Below are 15887 nucleotides of genomic sequence, written 5' to 3' on the forward strand. Positions count from 1 at the left end.
GTGCCTTTACACTGCCAGAGGCTGTTTACCGGGACCTTTGTGTAAATGAGAATCAGGTCCCTATTGTGAATATAAACTGATATTGCATTCTGGCACTGAACGCTGCAGACTCTCTAAGCAGGCTAAACAGAAATTTTGCCAAACAGATCAAACATATTCTCATTTTTTAGAAACCTCTCCGATTCCCCCCCCCCACACCTGTAGTCCCATCAGATCCTCAATAGACCCTGGCTGACTGTTGATGTGGCCTACCTGGCTCCTGCATATACTGCTTGATATTCCATTTATGTATCTCAGCTAAATGTCCTCATTTATCAAAGAATGCTCACAAGCAGATCTGGCTGTATATATGGAGGAACTTTGCTGGCCCATTTGGTACGTTAATAGCAATCCCATTTGCAGGCACTCACCTGTTTTCCCTGTGAAGGAATCTTAACTGTAATAATGTACAACCGTGTTTTCTGAGTATGGCTAACTCTGGGAATATATGAGGCTTACGATCAGTAAAGAATGTGTGTTACCATTGAAACTGCATTTCTAAAATGAGACCATATTGTCATCCTCCTCAGCTGTCTCCCTTTGAAAAAAGCTAACGTATCTTTTGCTGCCCTCTTTATACATTGAACACTCTATTCTGTGTATACGTATGCTCTGATAGTGACAGTTCTCTTATTACCTGAACGATAGGAACCCCTGCTACTTCATCTCTGAAACTATCTCGCAAAGAAATCGTACTAAATTGTGTGGTCATCCTGTATATTGAGGGCCACATTTGCAACCTTGTGTGTTAACTTTTATATTTGCCAGCTCTCCCAAAGTCCGATTTCTCTATGGATGCAGTGTTTGCACTGAAATTTGTGCACACACATCAGTGTATGTGAACTTAGCACATTTATTTTTGAAAATCTGGCCTCTGATGACTGACACTAAACTGAAACTAACTGATTTGCATCTGACACCAAACTTAATTCAGGTCTCCAGATGTATAAAGCAAAAGTTAACAGTACTGGTACAGACAAAGAAAAAATTAAATGGGTTAGTGCAACAACTTTTATTGGTCCCCTGAGGTGAAAAGTCGGCATGTTTACATGCACTGTGCCACTTCCCTCAGCTTATTTTCACTTCTCCCCGCCAAAACTAAATACCTGTTTAACTGTTATCTCCTATTCCTTTCTGGACATATCTACTATTAGCTCCTTAACTACCCTTTAAACTACAAAAATGTCCAACTGAATTCATTTTGCACATGCATATGTTGATTTGTTTGCACAATTACATTTTTTTCCATGCATAAAATTGATGCCCTCAAATTCTGAAGGCATGATTAAAAAAAAGCATGCTGAAAAACTGCTGACCATAATACTTGTCAGTAATAAATTCCAAGAAACCTTTGTCCATTCTTGGGCAGCGACTGTGTCTTCATTTATGTTTGTGCCACCCTGAGCACACTTGTGGCCGTCAATGAATAATAAAAGAATATAAGCAGCCTGCTACTTCTATCTGCGTCTTTCAGTGATGCTTCAGTTTAATATTTTAGGCATCACAATTACTTATATGATAGGGCGTATGAAATCATTGAAGGAACTGAGCATCAAAAGGAGATGGTGATTAGAAAGGGGAAAGCTGGTATTTACACATTTTAATGGGCAACTATGGGAAAGAGAATATAGATTAAATGCAGGACTATCCAAGAAATTTGAGTCTGCGTGTTTATCTTTGAATGTTCATAGTTTTAAATCAATCTATTTAGTGCAGCATCAATAGAATCCTGAAGGGAAAAGATCCATTTGGAAATAGAAAATAATTCATTAGAGTTAAAATGATTACAACTACAGTGCAACACCCATTATCAGCAACTGAGGTCTGTTTCTTAAAAGGTATAAAACAAAAGTGTCCAATGCTTTTCCAGATTAGATATAAAACCAATCCCACATATTTTTATCCATTCACAGCTCAAAATTATGTTGAGATGTTGTAAAGGCCAAGAGTACGTATTAGTAATTTATGTAAAATTATGTAAAATACAGTACATGGTTATTGTAGGTTTCCCCAAATTAAGCATTATAAACTCACACAATTCAGATTTAAGGTTAAACTGGGGGCGAGGGGGAATCTAAACATCTTAAGTTATGGAAATGTACAGTTAGAATACAGAAACAACCTTACACTGCATTATACCAAGCAATAAGCATATGGTTAAGATTAAGAAATTTTACTGTTTGAGGTCCAGGTTTAAATTGATTTTTAAAAGACACATTCGATTCTTTTCTTTTTTTCCTCCACATGATGTCACAGCACTAGCAAAAACACAATCTCCAATGCCACCTGTCAGCTGCCAGTATCCCTACTTCATTGGCTTCAGGCCAGAGAATAGTAGAGGTAGATGACTTTTGCCTGGCTATAGACTGGGGCAGTACATCCATAGTCATCCTGTTGGACCTCACAATGGCATCTAGTAGTACTGATCCCCAAACACTACAGTCCCACCTCCAAGAGGCAGTAGGATTGTGGGAGGCACCTTGTGATAGCTTGAGGCTGAGAGGGCTGTGATGGGAAATTGTTCCTCCATCTCCACTGCACTCACCCGTGGAATCCATCACGGCTCATTCCAATCTTCTATCTTATTTAACAGCTTCAGAAAGCCACTGGGGAAACAGATGAATCAACATCTCCTCCACACTGAATATAACAGCACCCTCTCCCAGCTTTCTCATGCTGATAGAAGTACAATGATGAAGAGCCGCTGCCTAAAGCGGGATCTAGGCAAGGTGGAGGTGACTTGTAGGGAAAGAAAAAGCACTTAGAAGAACTAGCCTCTTCCATAAAGTCCAATCTTAAGGACATCTTCCCTCAGATTGTTAAATTGCTTTGAAGCATTGTGATCCTGTTGCATTTAATGTTACCAGATGTCCACATGACACTAGCTGCAAAAAAACCTACCCATTTCTGTCTGTGGCTGGGTAGAAAATGTTGTATCAAATTATGGAACACAGTCCTGGCCATAGTCATCCACACATTCATGACCTTGATTATTGCAGCACACTGTATCAAGGAAAGAAGTCATGTGTCCTGGACAAGCTCCAATTGGTACAAAATTGAGAAGCCCATTTGCTAAGTAACAAGGTTGCTGTGAAAACATCACATCACACTGGTAATCTTCCCATTGTGTACAAAGTCCAATTCAAGATCTCTGTCTTGATACACAAAAATATTTTTCAGGCTGACTCTGTTGACCTGGGAGATCACCTCTCCCTTTGCTACTATGACCTCTGCAACAGCTATGTTCCACCAGAACAATGGAACTGTTAACCATTAGAGAAGGTTGATTACAAAAGACAGCTCGTTAACAGGAGCTAACTGTGGACCTCACTCTCACAGGAAACATAGATGACAAAGGACCTCAAAATTTTCACAATTACATACAAAATATCTTTTCAACCTAGCTTTCCCATAATAAACTCACAAACAAAATTTCTACTAACCACTCAAGTATAATTCTACCTCTGAGAAGGAAAGAGGTCATTTTGTGTTTCTTCTTTTTAACATTTGGGAAATATTCAGATACTTCAGCAACAGAGCACTGTAAATATTTACATAGACAAGAAGGGTGAATAGGACGACTCTATTCCTAAGGAACAGCACACTAGCAATGGAGAATATGAGAAGTGGTCCACACAACACACAATTGCTTCCAGTACAACATAGGAGCAGAGAGTCAGACAGACAAGAGTATCATGAATATACATGTGCAACAAGAGAGCGAAAAAAGGCACCAAATGATGCACAAGACATATGACTAGATACCTGCCTACCCCTCACTGCTGTCCTTTTGTGCACTGTTGAATATCGTTATAGCATCAAGCACAATTACTGGGCCTTTCAACCTGGCCCCCTTGTCCCTGTGGCTTCATGTCCTTCATTTATGCCAACCCCCTTTGGAGTGCTGCTCTGCCTTCTAAATGTATTCAGCAGAAGCACAACAGTGCTTCAGTTTGGACATGAATTTCATATTTGTTCCCCATCACGTGGTACAACTTCCACCATTTCCCTTCAATGTGCAGTGAACACCAACAGCATGATTGGCCATATATTTTTTCCAAAATGATTGGTTTTAATTTCTACTATATCAGTTGAAAATGCTCTGTAATAATCTTCTTGCATTTAGTGTAAGCTTTCAGAAATTCATAGGAATTGTTCTTAAGAAATTATTCTGACAACTAGTGATTAATGGAAATGATATTTTAGTTTTTCTCTCAGAATACACAATTTCTGTTTAAGTAGAAAGATCTCTGTTACTTCCACTTCTTATTTTCCGTATTTCCCATCAGTTCACTCTTCAATGAACAATGTAAAAAATGCAAAAAAGCAGTCTTGGTAGTCTTGTATTTGACACCTTGAATTTATTACATTTGGTTTCGAAAACTAGATATTTAATCTAATAAAAACAACATTACCTAATTACGTTGCTGTCCTATCTTTTATAAGCACAAGTACATTGTAGAAGTATCATAGTTAAGAGTGTCAGAATTTTACATGTGTCATTACTTCCTTTGACTATACGATAGGCATACAAGCTAATTCTGGGTGAATTGAAATGTTACTAAATATGTTTTAAGAGAAGAAATGGAATGAAACCATGACATCTGTGGAAATGCATTTTTAACACTACTTTTCAACTTTCAAGTGTGGATGATTCATAATCTTAGCAGTATTCTCACCTATATAGGTTAAGAGGAATGACATAAATGAAATAACATCCTTTTTGATTAAATTAAATATGGGGACACAGTATTAGTATTAGATCAGGAAACAATGGTACAGATCTGTAGAACTTTGTAAGCTAAAATATATGCAGAATTTGTGCATGCAATTAGTGATTGCATGAGCAAATAACCACTTAAACGTAATTAGTGAAATTGCACAAGTCATGTCTATGCATGTTCTTGAATTAGCACTTGAACTTCTATATCAGTGGTTTCCAAAATTTTTATAACATGGACCGCTGAACAGAGATGATACATATCGCATACACAGCATGCACATTTTGCTCATTCATAAAAAATACAACATGCAAATCATTTGCGTATAGAAGTAGTAGATCAAATCTCATTGGAGGGTGGGCACAGGAGGGGTCAGCCATTTTAATAATTGCATCAGGACTAGAGGTTGACACATAGGGGCCAGAAGGAGTTTTCATAAGCAAAGATTTTTTTAGAGGCAGTCTACACTCTTATGGTGTACCTGGACCTCTGGTTCTGACAAGGAGTGTAAACATGAGAGCAACGTACTGTACAGTACACACACACACACCACTATATTATCAGGGCCTCATATTTTTCCTACTTTAGGTACACTCTATTCTCTTTCCTACGTGAGCGTAGTGTCCAACTCCATTGAAGAAAATGAAGCATAAACCCGACACTGTGTGAAACTAGGCAATACACTTCTCTCCCTTTCTTTGTGTCAGGAATCTTCTGGTTTTCTGAGGCTGAAACCTGGGAATAGAGCTGGCCAGCTCCTCTTTATACCAGTTTACACCAAAGGAGGCTATGGCCCACACCCTGCTGTGTTTGAAAAAAACCAAACAGACCACAACTATGGTTTTTCCATCCATGCTCACATCTCTAGCTGCCTCCTGGCATGTTTTCTTAGAAGTCCAACCACTATCTGAAATTCAATCTCTTTCAAATTGAACTTCTCATCTTGCCTTCCAATTTTTGCTCTCCTCTGCCTCTTTTCACTATTTCTTTTTGACAACTGCCATTATGTCTCCTGTCTTCATTCCCATAGTCTCAGTGTAATCTTCTCTCTCTCTCCCCCTTTCTCTCCTTTTCCAGCCATTTCTAGTCTCTTACAAGGTCCAATGCTTCTTCCTCTTTAATATCTTTTCCTTGCTGTCTCTGCTACCAAAACCTATTTTCATTCCCATGTCTTCTCTCACCTTGATTACTGCAACTTTCTCCTGGTCTGATCTAATTGCCTTTCCCTTCTACCTATTCCAATTTATCAAAATAATGCCTGTGTTCAAACCATATTCCTCTCCCACCCTAATCTCAAGGGGATTTTCTAAACCACTTGACTGCATTAGTACATACAAAATACATTAGCATCCTTCTGAAAAGTCCACAGTGCTATGGGGCCTTTCCCATTGGGCAAGGTCTATTTAATTTCAAATGCAGATAAAATGCCATATCCCCCCCTTCCTAGCTTTTGTGGATTTTAATTTTGTCATCAACTTGTAGCTGTCTTGCTAGCTGGACTCTTGTCTAAAAGCCTATATAGAAGGTTCCAACGTACATTCAAATGAAAGGCAGATTCTTAATGCAATGTGTGGATTTTGAAATTCCATCTGCCATTGTATTGTAAGTATTAATATTTAAATTATTAAAGGAACACTGCCAAGGCTGCAGGCAGGAAAAAAAGAGACCTACCAAGCTTTTACTTGTGGGTGTACATACTGTAACACGACCGATGGTGAAAATGCTGTGTTTGCTGATTATTCATGTGAGCAGTCAGGGTCATGAAATATATAAGAATCCTACTCTGGAAGAAAGGAATTTTTCTATAATTCAATACTGTGACCACCCTCAAGAACAGAGCCAGAAAAGGGGAGTAGAGGGATGACAGGACATGTACATGTTTGTGTTACACGCATACACAGACTGTGCCTTGGGAGTTTTCTTGCTAGGTCGCTTAGCAGAACAATTGGTTACTCTTACATTTAATTATTTTTAAACAACACTGACACTCTCATTTTGGAAAACTGATTCGTTTTTCAGGATTAAGAGCCATGTTATTAGGAAAATTTCTTGGTTTTGGATAGATTTAATTTACATAGACAACATTTCTTGTACCTAAAAAGATTAAAACGTAGACCATACCCTTGCACCATTACATCAAAAGGACTAGGATGCATAACAGTGAATGAGGCTTCTTTAGGTTAATCAAAGAGTAGTTGATTAGAATTTTCAAAGTAGTTGCTAACTAGTTCTGTGAAGTAATCTAGTCTGTTCAAAAATAATATTGAATGCAATAAATTCCCATCAAAATAGTCACATTCCCTTCTCTCATAACAAAAATGCCTGTCTAAATAGTTCAAAACTCACCTACCAAGTGTCAAAGCACAGAGCACAACATGTAGAAAGATAATGAAGATGGGTTTCCCACTTATTTTAAAGAATAATGATGCAATTACATTGCCAAATCACCATTTTCTAAGGCAGGGGTAAACTGTTCCCTTGTACAGGAAGTAAGCCAATGAATGTTCTTCAGTATTTGTTTGTTTATTTATTTTTTTTACAAAAAGCACAAAATAAGAAGCCAGGCTTCCCAGTGTCTCAGCTTCTGTTGGATACAAAAATTAGAATTTGGCTATGATTGCACACTCGACAATCCTGCTAGTATAACTTATTTCAAAATGAAGCTGGCATTTGAGTTTGATGACGAATACTTATTTTTATTTCACTACTAAGCTACAGCTGGTAGTTTTTACTATGCAACTAAATTTGTTTTGTAATGGTGTAGTGCATACTTTAAATATAGAAACAATAGATGTGTTTTCAGTTTGCATGCTAACAAAGGAAAAAATACGTACAGGTTCCTATTTACTGCTAAAAGTGAGATTTAAAAACAAAGCCTGTACATTGTGTTAATGCAAAAGATTTGAGAAGTGGATAAACTTTGTTTTAAGTACAGCTATGTTTGTAGAGCTATGTTTGTATGGTCTATTTTTGTGACTAACATTGATGAATACAGGGGAAATGAGGCATCAACATTTTTGTAAAGCACTACAATGCTTGCCTACCGTAGGAGATGCAAGTTCGGCTTTCAGCTTGTGTGGGCCAGATCCTCAAGTGGTGTAAATTGGCATCGCTCCCTTCGAGTTCAGCATCGCTCTGGAGTCTTGGGCCAGTTGATAATCTGGCCCAGCTGAGCTTAGTCATATGTACTGAGGGAGTGAAACACGAAACAGGATGCAGGTGCACGAGGATGCAAGAGTTAATTACAACTCTGATAAGCATTAAGAAGTAAGGGCCTGATTCTGAATACACTTACTCTGGCTTTCCAATGCCATAACTCCATTAGTGTCAATGGAGTTGCTGCTAATTTACACAGGTTCGAGATCGGAATTATTTTTATTTCTCTTGATTTTAAAATTAGGGAACTTGAGTGGTGGTGATTGGGTTTTTTTTTTTTTAAACTTCACAGCTGAAGGTCTTGTGCAAAACACTTAGTGGTTGCCTGCTGAGATACCATAACAGTAAGAACATACACTATTATTACTGGAGTATTTCACTGAAAATGTACAAATCTTTCTTTAATTGAGAACATTTGTTTAATTTAAAAAGTTGACAAAGTCTGCAAAAAATTAAATATCTATAGATTTTACCACTTTATTGCCCAGTTCTACCCATTACTCTATCCTCCTCATTGCACTCCTACTGACCAGGAAAGCATGAAGGGACAGACCCTTGGCTGGTGTACATTGGCATAGATCTATTGCAATCAATGAGGCCAACCAACTGAGGCTCTGGCCCATTGTATTTTGTTTGAGAATCTTAGTTTTATCTGCTAAGGCCAATTTACCTGAAAAGAAAATCTGTATCAACCAAAGAATCTGAATTTTAAAGAGGTAATTTCAAACTCAGCATCACATAAAAATACCACTGTACTTGATTGATTATACTAACTGCTTTTATAGGATTTGGCTATATTTTCTTTCTGCTAAGGGCCCGATCCTGCTTTTTTGGAAATCAATGATAAAATTCCCATTGCCTCCACAGAAGTAGGATTTGGCCCAACTTCAACAGTACTGCTCATGGCAATGATAATAATTCGAGTAAGAAGAGGTGAGTAGGATGCAGGCTGGATGTGAAGACCCTAAGAGGGCTGGTATTTCTGTGACAGCAGCACAGTTCTAACAATGGAATATGCTGTAAAGATGTTAACATTAGTCATGTTTTTAAACAGGTACAGGAACATATTAGAAGCAGTTATATTTTTAACTTGAGTGTCATTATAGATGTTTTTCACTAGCATCAAACTAAATGCTAGTGGGCTATTTTACAATGTCCAGAAATGCAGGAAGCAATTACTAGTTTACATAAATGCTGTACCTGAAACCATTAGCATTAATGAGCTCTGCCTGTTGTCTTTCATGTGCTTCTATTTCCCCATTCAGTTGCAGGTTATTTAGGTCTCCTGTTCTTGTAAATTTCTTCCACTCTTTTCCTTCTCCCTATGGACCTGATTAATGCCCACTGAACCCAGTAGAAAATGTTTTCACCCCTCAGCTCATAGAGTACTACTAGTCACTTCAGTTGGACCCTGTTGCCTCTACCCCATAGATCATCCAAAAGTGGTGATTCAGTGAACAAAGATAATAATGAAGGTGCACTTTTAATGCTATATTAATAATAGTTTGAACTTCTGTGTTGAGGTGCCCCTCTTTCAGCATCAGTAATAAAATAAGCCTCCTCACTGGTGTGTGGCAGGTAAGTATTTGTATTTGTATAGCTGTCTTGCACAACAGAGTGGTAAATGCAAGCAAAAAGAGGGTAGGGCCCAACTTTTGAGAAGTGTCTGCTCATAGTGGATGAGCCCATGGATCTAATATTCAGAGGTACTGAGCACCCACAACTCCAAATAAGTCAATAGGAACTTTATCTATTCAGGGATGCTCTTTTCTTCCAGCTTCTTGCAGTGGGACGTATAAGTAGGTATTCTTCTGGGGGCAGTTTCTTGGCTGTGCAGAACTTATGCTCTAGGTATAAGACAAGGGACAACAGGTGGATACAACAGGTAGGTGAGGGGAAGGGCAAGATAACAAGATGATACTGATCAGCATAAGAATAACTACCAAGAAGGAAGAATGATAGACTACTATCCTCTCAAAAACAGCATTCAGGTGAGCAGTGTCACTGGGCAAGATTTGGACCTCAGTTATCTAAGGTTACCATATTTTAACACAACAAAAAGAGGACACTCTACGGGGCCCTGGCCCCGCCCCAACTCCGCCCCTTCCCCTCCCCAACTCCGCCCCGCCCCATCCCAACTCCGCCCCTTCCCCAAAGTCCCTGCCCCAACTCCGCCCCCTCCCCTGAATGCTCTGCCCCCTGCTCCTCCCCTTCCCCCTCCCCTGCTTCCCGTGAATCAAATGTTCGTGGGAAGCCTGAAACAGGCAGGCAGGCAGCAGGTAAGCTGGGACGGGGGGCGGCGGGGGTGTGTGTGCAAGGAGGCGCAGCCCAGTCCGGCCCCCCCCGGCCGAGCGGCTCCCTCCGGTGGCCGGCCCCGGCCAAGAGGCTCTGGCCCCGGCGTCTCTGGCCTGGCTTGGCTCAGGCCCTGGGGCGCCGGCCCCAGCTGAGCAGCTCCGGCCCGCCCCAGCCCCGGCGGTTCCAGCCCCGGCCCCGGCTGAGCGGCACCAGCCGGCAGCTGAGCACCCCCAGCCCCAGTCCCAGCGGCTCCGGCGCGGCTTGGCTTGAGCCTCGGTTCCGGCCAAGCGGCTCCGGCCCGGCACCAGCCCCGGCCCTGGCTGAGCGGTGCCGGCCGATGGCCGAGCACCGCCGGCCCCAGCGGCTCCAGCTCCGGCCCCAGCCCAGACCCAAGCCTCATGACCCCTCCCTATTTTCCCAGACATGTCCGGCTTTTTGGAATTTCCTCCCGGACGGGGATTTGAGGACCAAAAAGCCGGACATGTCCGGGAAAATCCGGACGTATGGTAACCCTAAATTATCACACTGGCTTCTGTGGAGTCACTCGAGATTTACACTGGTGTAGTTAAGATCAGAATCTATCCCAATGTAAAATCAATATATTATGGGTGCCTGGAAGGAACAAACTACTACCTTACTGATAGTACTAAAGACAGTTATGAAAGTTGTCAGCAGATATCAGGCTGATGTGTTTCCAAGAATCCACAGAACAGCTGATTGGAAGGCTACACTAAGAAACTGGCAGTCTGCAAAGGCCAGGAAGCAATGGAGCAGGAGCATATTTAACTGCTTTGATGTAAGTACCTGTTCTGGGGTCATCAGAGGCAATGTGTGTGTGAAAGACCGTTTCCCCACAATGTGAATGAAAGACCACTTGCTATGGAGAAGCCTTAACGTACTGTGCTTGTACAAGTGGGATGTATGTGAAATGAGCCATGTTCTGACTCTACACCATACTACATGGCACACTACAGAGCTTATGTCATCATGCAGAAAGTAACACTTTGTAAATTCAGACTAGAGTCCTTCGCATTAATCAGTCTGAACTCTCTGCTATTTTGTAAGACCAAAACCAGGCAGTGAAGTCAGTTCTTCCCATCACCCACCATTAACCATAGCTAGAGTGTTGAATAAAGAAGTTATTATGTAGTCACATAACTCTGATGGCAATAGACAGTGAAGTACAAATACCACAGGGAGGACTGAGTGAGATTGGTATGCAGAAGAGTCAGACAATCACATGTTCCCTTCTGCTCTCCTCAGGGACAGCTAAACAGACCCTGTTGTGAGGCCACTTTGGCAATATCCAGAATCTTCAGCTTTCCTTGACCCCACTCAATCTGGTTTCAGCCTCGGTATTGTACACAAGCCAAGCACCATTAGCTGTTGCTTGCTGGTTCTTTTAGACCTGCCAGTCTCCTTCATTATTCTTGATCATGAGGTTTCAGTGACATGTCTGCAGACCTCCCACGTACAGACGGCGTTGCTATGGAATGTATCCATTCTTTCTTTCTGAGACAGGGTGGCATTAAGAATTGCTCATCTGTCCCGAGGGCTCTCCCATGCAGAGTACTACAGGGTTCTGAGGTGCTGTCCATCCTGCTTAACATGTATATGAGGCTACTAGGCAGGTTAATGAGGAGGCCTGGGTTACAGTATCTTTATGCTAATGACACCCATCTCTGTGTCTCCTGACCCTTTTGGTGAACAGAGACTTATCCAGCATCAGAGTGAAACTGGAGCTCAGATGAAGCTCTGGCTCCATCCAGGGATGGCTGTGGTATGATTGTGCTGCTGGGAAAGCAACCAGAAGAAATGGTGATTTATATCAGTGCCCTTAACTGTGGGAGTTTTTCTGCCATTTGTTAGCCGGATGAGGATTGATTTAGATCCTCCTCTGCTCAGGAATGGACATACAGAAGTAGTAGCCCAGACACAGGACTTTCTGATATGGGACTTTTTACAACTCTCCCTGCCTTCGTCAGATTGGGATTAGGCTGCTGCAGTGCTCTCCATGGCACTATACCATTCACTAACTTAAGTTGGTAAAGGTTTCAGCTGCTTCCTTATTAAGTGAAGGTTTATGCAGAGAACACTTATATCGGTGCTCTGAGATCTACGTTGCCTTCCAGTTAGTTTCTGGGTGGAATGTCAGATGTTGGTTTTGACTTATAAAGTTTTGGGTCACACTTTGCATTAAGGTTCCATTTATAAATGATTTATTATTAAAAGGTGTTTTAATAAATGACTAATTATTAGGGACCTTCAGAGTCTAGCAGCTAATTAGGTTACTTATAAACATGGCTTATAACCATGATATATCTTTCTACTGATGTGCTTATAATCCTCTATAACATATATTACTCATGTTCATAACATGTTTATAATATCTATTAATCATTTACTAATTCTGTATAAACTATTTATAAATGGAACTTTAATATAAAGTTTGGCCAAATTTTCTGTGGTATTTGTAATTAGTCAATGTGATTGAGCTAACAGATGCCAGGCTTAGGAAGTTGTGGGCAGGGGATTTCCCATGAGCAACTCTGGAACTTCTTCCTTCCTTGATCCTTGAGCCAGGATTTGTTGACTTTCAGGTCACACTGCGAGAATCATCTGTTCCCTCAGACATTTTAGGGCAAGATAGGACTGAGCTGGTTTGTTGCAGGGTCTCATATAGGGTGCATTCTTAATCACTAAATGGGCAATCTGTGATATTAAATGGCTATACCGTGAAGTAGCTATTGGTGCTAAAGTCCCCTCTTTAAAGAATACAGAAGGAGCAGTCTATTTTTAGTGTTTGCTTGGATGTTTAGCCTAGAAGCAGTTTTCTCCAGTAGACGGACCACTGGATTGGAGCTTAGAAGACTGAGGTTCTATTCCCAGCTCTGCCACTGACCTACTGGGTGACCTTGGACAAGTCACTTCACCTATCCGTGCCTCAGTTTCCTCATTTGTAAAATGATACTTGCCTTCTTTGTAAAGTGATTTGAGATCTAGAGATGAAAATTACTATGATAGGTCGGTGGTATTATCAGAGGTTGGAAAGGTACTATTAAATGTCTAAATCCGTTTGCAAGTTGAAAATTCTGATGAAGAGAATGTGTGAAGCTATTTCTTTGGAAGCCTAGGAAACAGCCTAAAATGGAAGAAAAGAAAGATAATTAATTTATATTGTCTCTCTGTATTTAGCATTTATGCCAGCTGATACCTGCATTTAGCATTTATGTGAGTACATTATGCAATGCAGTGTCCTGAAAAGACCAGGAGGATCCAAGGATGCTAGAAGGGAACAGCAGGTTCATATGATGAATGCAAGTTTTTCTTTGCTGAGAGCAAAAATGTACCATCCAGCATTAGATGACTATGCAATTATGTACAGAATTTATGATCCTATACCAGCTTGTCCTCTCCTCCAAAGAGTATATGGGTTACAAAGGCACATATAGGAAAAATAATGCCGAAATAAGTGGTAATGTACAAGGTGAAGTGATATCATATGCTTATTACTGCAACAGAGCTACTACAGTAAGCAAGGTAAATATTGGGGAAAGCATTACCCATATTATGGTTGTCAGGTGCAGACTAATATGAAGAACTTAAATCTCAATCAAGTTGGAATCTTTAGAGGAATATTAGCTAGCCTTTCAGATAAGAATAAGGCAAAATATATTTTACATGGATTTACTAAGGATTTTAGGAGCTGTGCACATGTTTCTGTGCTGTTTGAAGAGGAATCAAGAATCCACTTTACATTTGTAGATCATGAGAAAATGATCTGTAGTGAAGTTGACCATCTGAACAACTATCTTTTAATAGAGAACTTCACCACAAAGCTGAGCATTCCCAAATTATTGATCTTTGACACTTAATTTTTATTGCTCATAAAGCACTATACACAACTATGGTACTCTATGAATAATAGCTATTAATAATAGTAGAGATGTAACTTGGGTCAATGAGCACTTCATGATGTAATATATTGTGTGCCACAATGATCCAACATGTATATTTGGTTAAACAGTCAGGACACACAGATGACAAAATACAATAGTGAACTGGCTTTTGGATTATAAATACTGGTGAGCAGGAAAGATGTCAGATTCTCTGTTGCTCTGACAAAGCCCTTCCCCTGGGCTGTTGAATGTCATATGCAGTGTTCAAAATATACAATATGCAGTGCAGGGGCAAATACAAGGCATACAGTTCAGTGTGCTACATTATCTCAATATTTCCTGTCTTACTGATTCTGCTAATACAATCAATTGCAAATAATCAGTACAGATTTTAAAAGAGTAGTACTTGGGAGCTGAGAGTTACTTTTAAAGGGAAGTTTGAGATTCTTTAAACAAAAGTAATTAGTTTTTCAAAGATACATAGTAGTTAACTGATAGCCACAGGAAAAATTGGGAAATGTATCTCTTTATTTATGGAAAGAATGCTCTAAAGATGATGATGCTAAGGAATATGTGGTATATAAAGTCATCAAACAAAATTTAAGAGGTTTATTGAAGAGTTGTCTCAATGAGTAGAGCATTCTCAGGTGTGAAATAACCTTTACTATTGATCATATGGCACCATTTCATTTTTAATTCAACATGACAATCTGAATGGCTTACATTATTCAACTGTCTTCTGATGTACACTCTGTTTCAAGAGTGTTTTACACCCACTTTGCACTCATATCAATGACTGAATGAGTGTACGACCGTGGAGAGTCAGGTACAAGTTAATCAATAAGCCATTTAAATTTTGCTGGAGGAACATCATTTCAGTTTTTCTTCAACTGGACAATCTGAATGGCTTTGACCATTCCATTTACTATTGTTTTCTGCTGTACGTGATGGTAGGTGTTTGGAGGCCAACAACTAGCAAGAAAAATAATTTTAGAATATTTTCCTGTCTCTGCTCCAACCACAAGTTTTGCATTTTGGAATCTGGGAATGTCCTTTACCAATATAATAACCAGGTACTTGTGGAATTAATAAGTCAACAATATTAAATCCAATTATATAACCAATTGTGAGATTTCAGTGTCAGTGTTCAGTGAGTAACATACTCTAATAACTTCACTATGTTGCAGGTGAAGCGAACAATATTAGCTGATGCTTTGTTTTGTTTTTAATTCTAAAGATTTTTTTTATAAACCACTAGAGTTGGATATGAAACCTATGCTTATTATTTCTACTAAGCTGTGAATGTTTGTAAACTAAGACATTAGATATGTGTAAATAGTAGCTGCAAAAACAGGTATTATATGTATTTTAAATTAGTTTATTATTTTTGACTGTAGAATATTGGGGTTTCCGTTACCTAAGAGTGATACTCAGTATGTTATTCACAAAATAAAATAAAATTTGACTTATTCTGCACTCATAACTCAGTTGGTGGACATTCTTCTTTAATAAATTGCAGGTTTCCTCCACAATGCTTAAAATGCAGGGCCACTACCTTGTTTACTAGCTGATCCTAGAAGAATGGTGAAAGAGAAAGGCACTATATGCACCTTGGTCCTATTTCTCTCTTAAGTAAACTGTTTTGAGTATTGTATGGCTGTGCACATATTTGTATAACAGATATTCAAATATATTCTTTGCATATTAAAGTTTGAAAATTAAAATACAAAAACTATAAGAGTTTATATATGGTAATAACCATCCAGAACATTTCAAA

At 39.6% G+C, this 15887-nt stretch overlaps 1 protein-coding gene across 1 annotated transcript in view; it reads right to left on the bottom strand.

Annotated features, from left to right (window-relative positions):
• CDYL2 (chromodomain Y like 2) overlaps positions 1-15887 on the bottom strand; it is a 79110-nt gene that overhangs the window by 38522 nt on the left and 24701 nt on the right. The gene's annotated exons all lie outside the window — the stretch shown is intronic.

Source organism: Trachemys scripta, chromosome 13, assembly GCF_013100865.1.
Source record: "Trachemys scripta elegans isolate TJP31775 chromosome 13, CAS_Tse_1.0, whole genome shotgun sequence".
In the NCBI taxonomy this organism is placed as follows: domain Eukaryota; kingdom Metazoa; phylum Chordata; order Testudines; family Emydidae; genus Trachemys; species Trachemys scripta.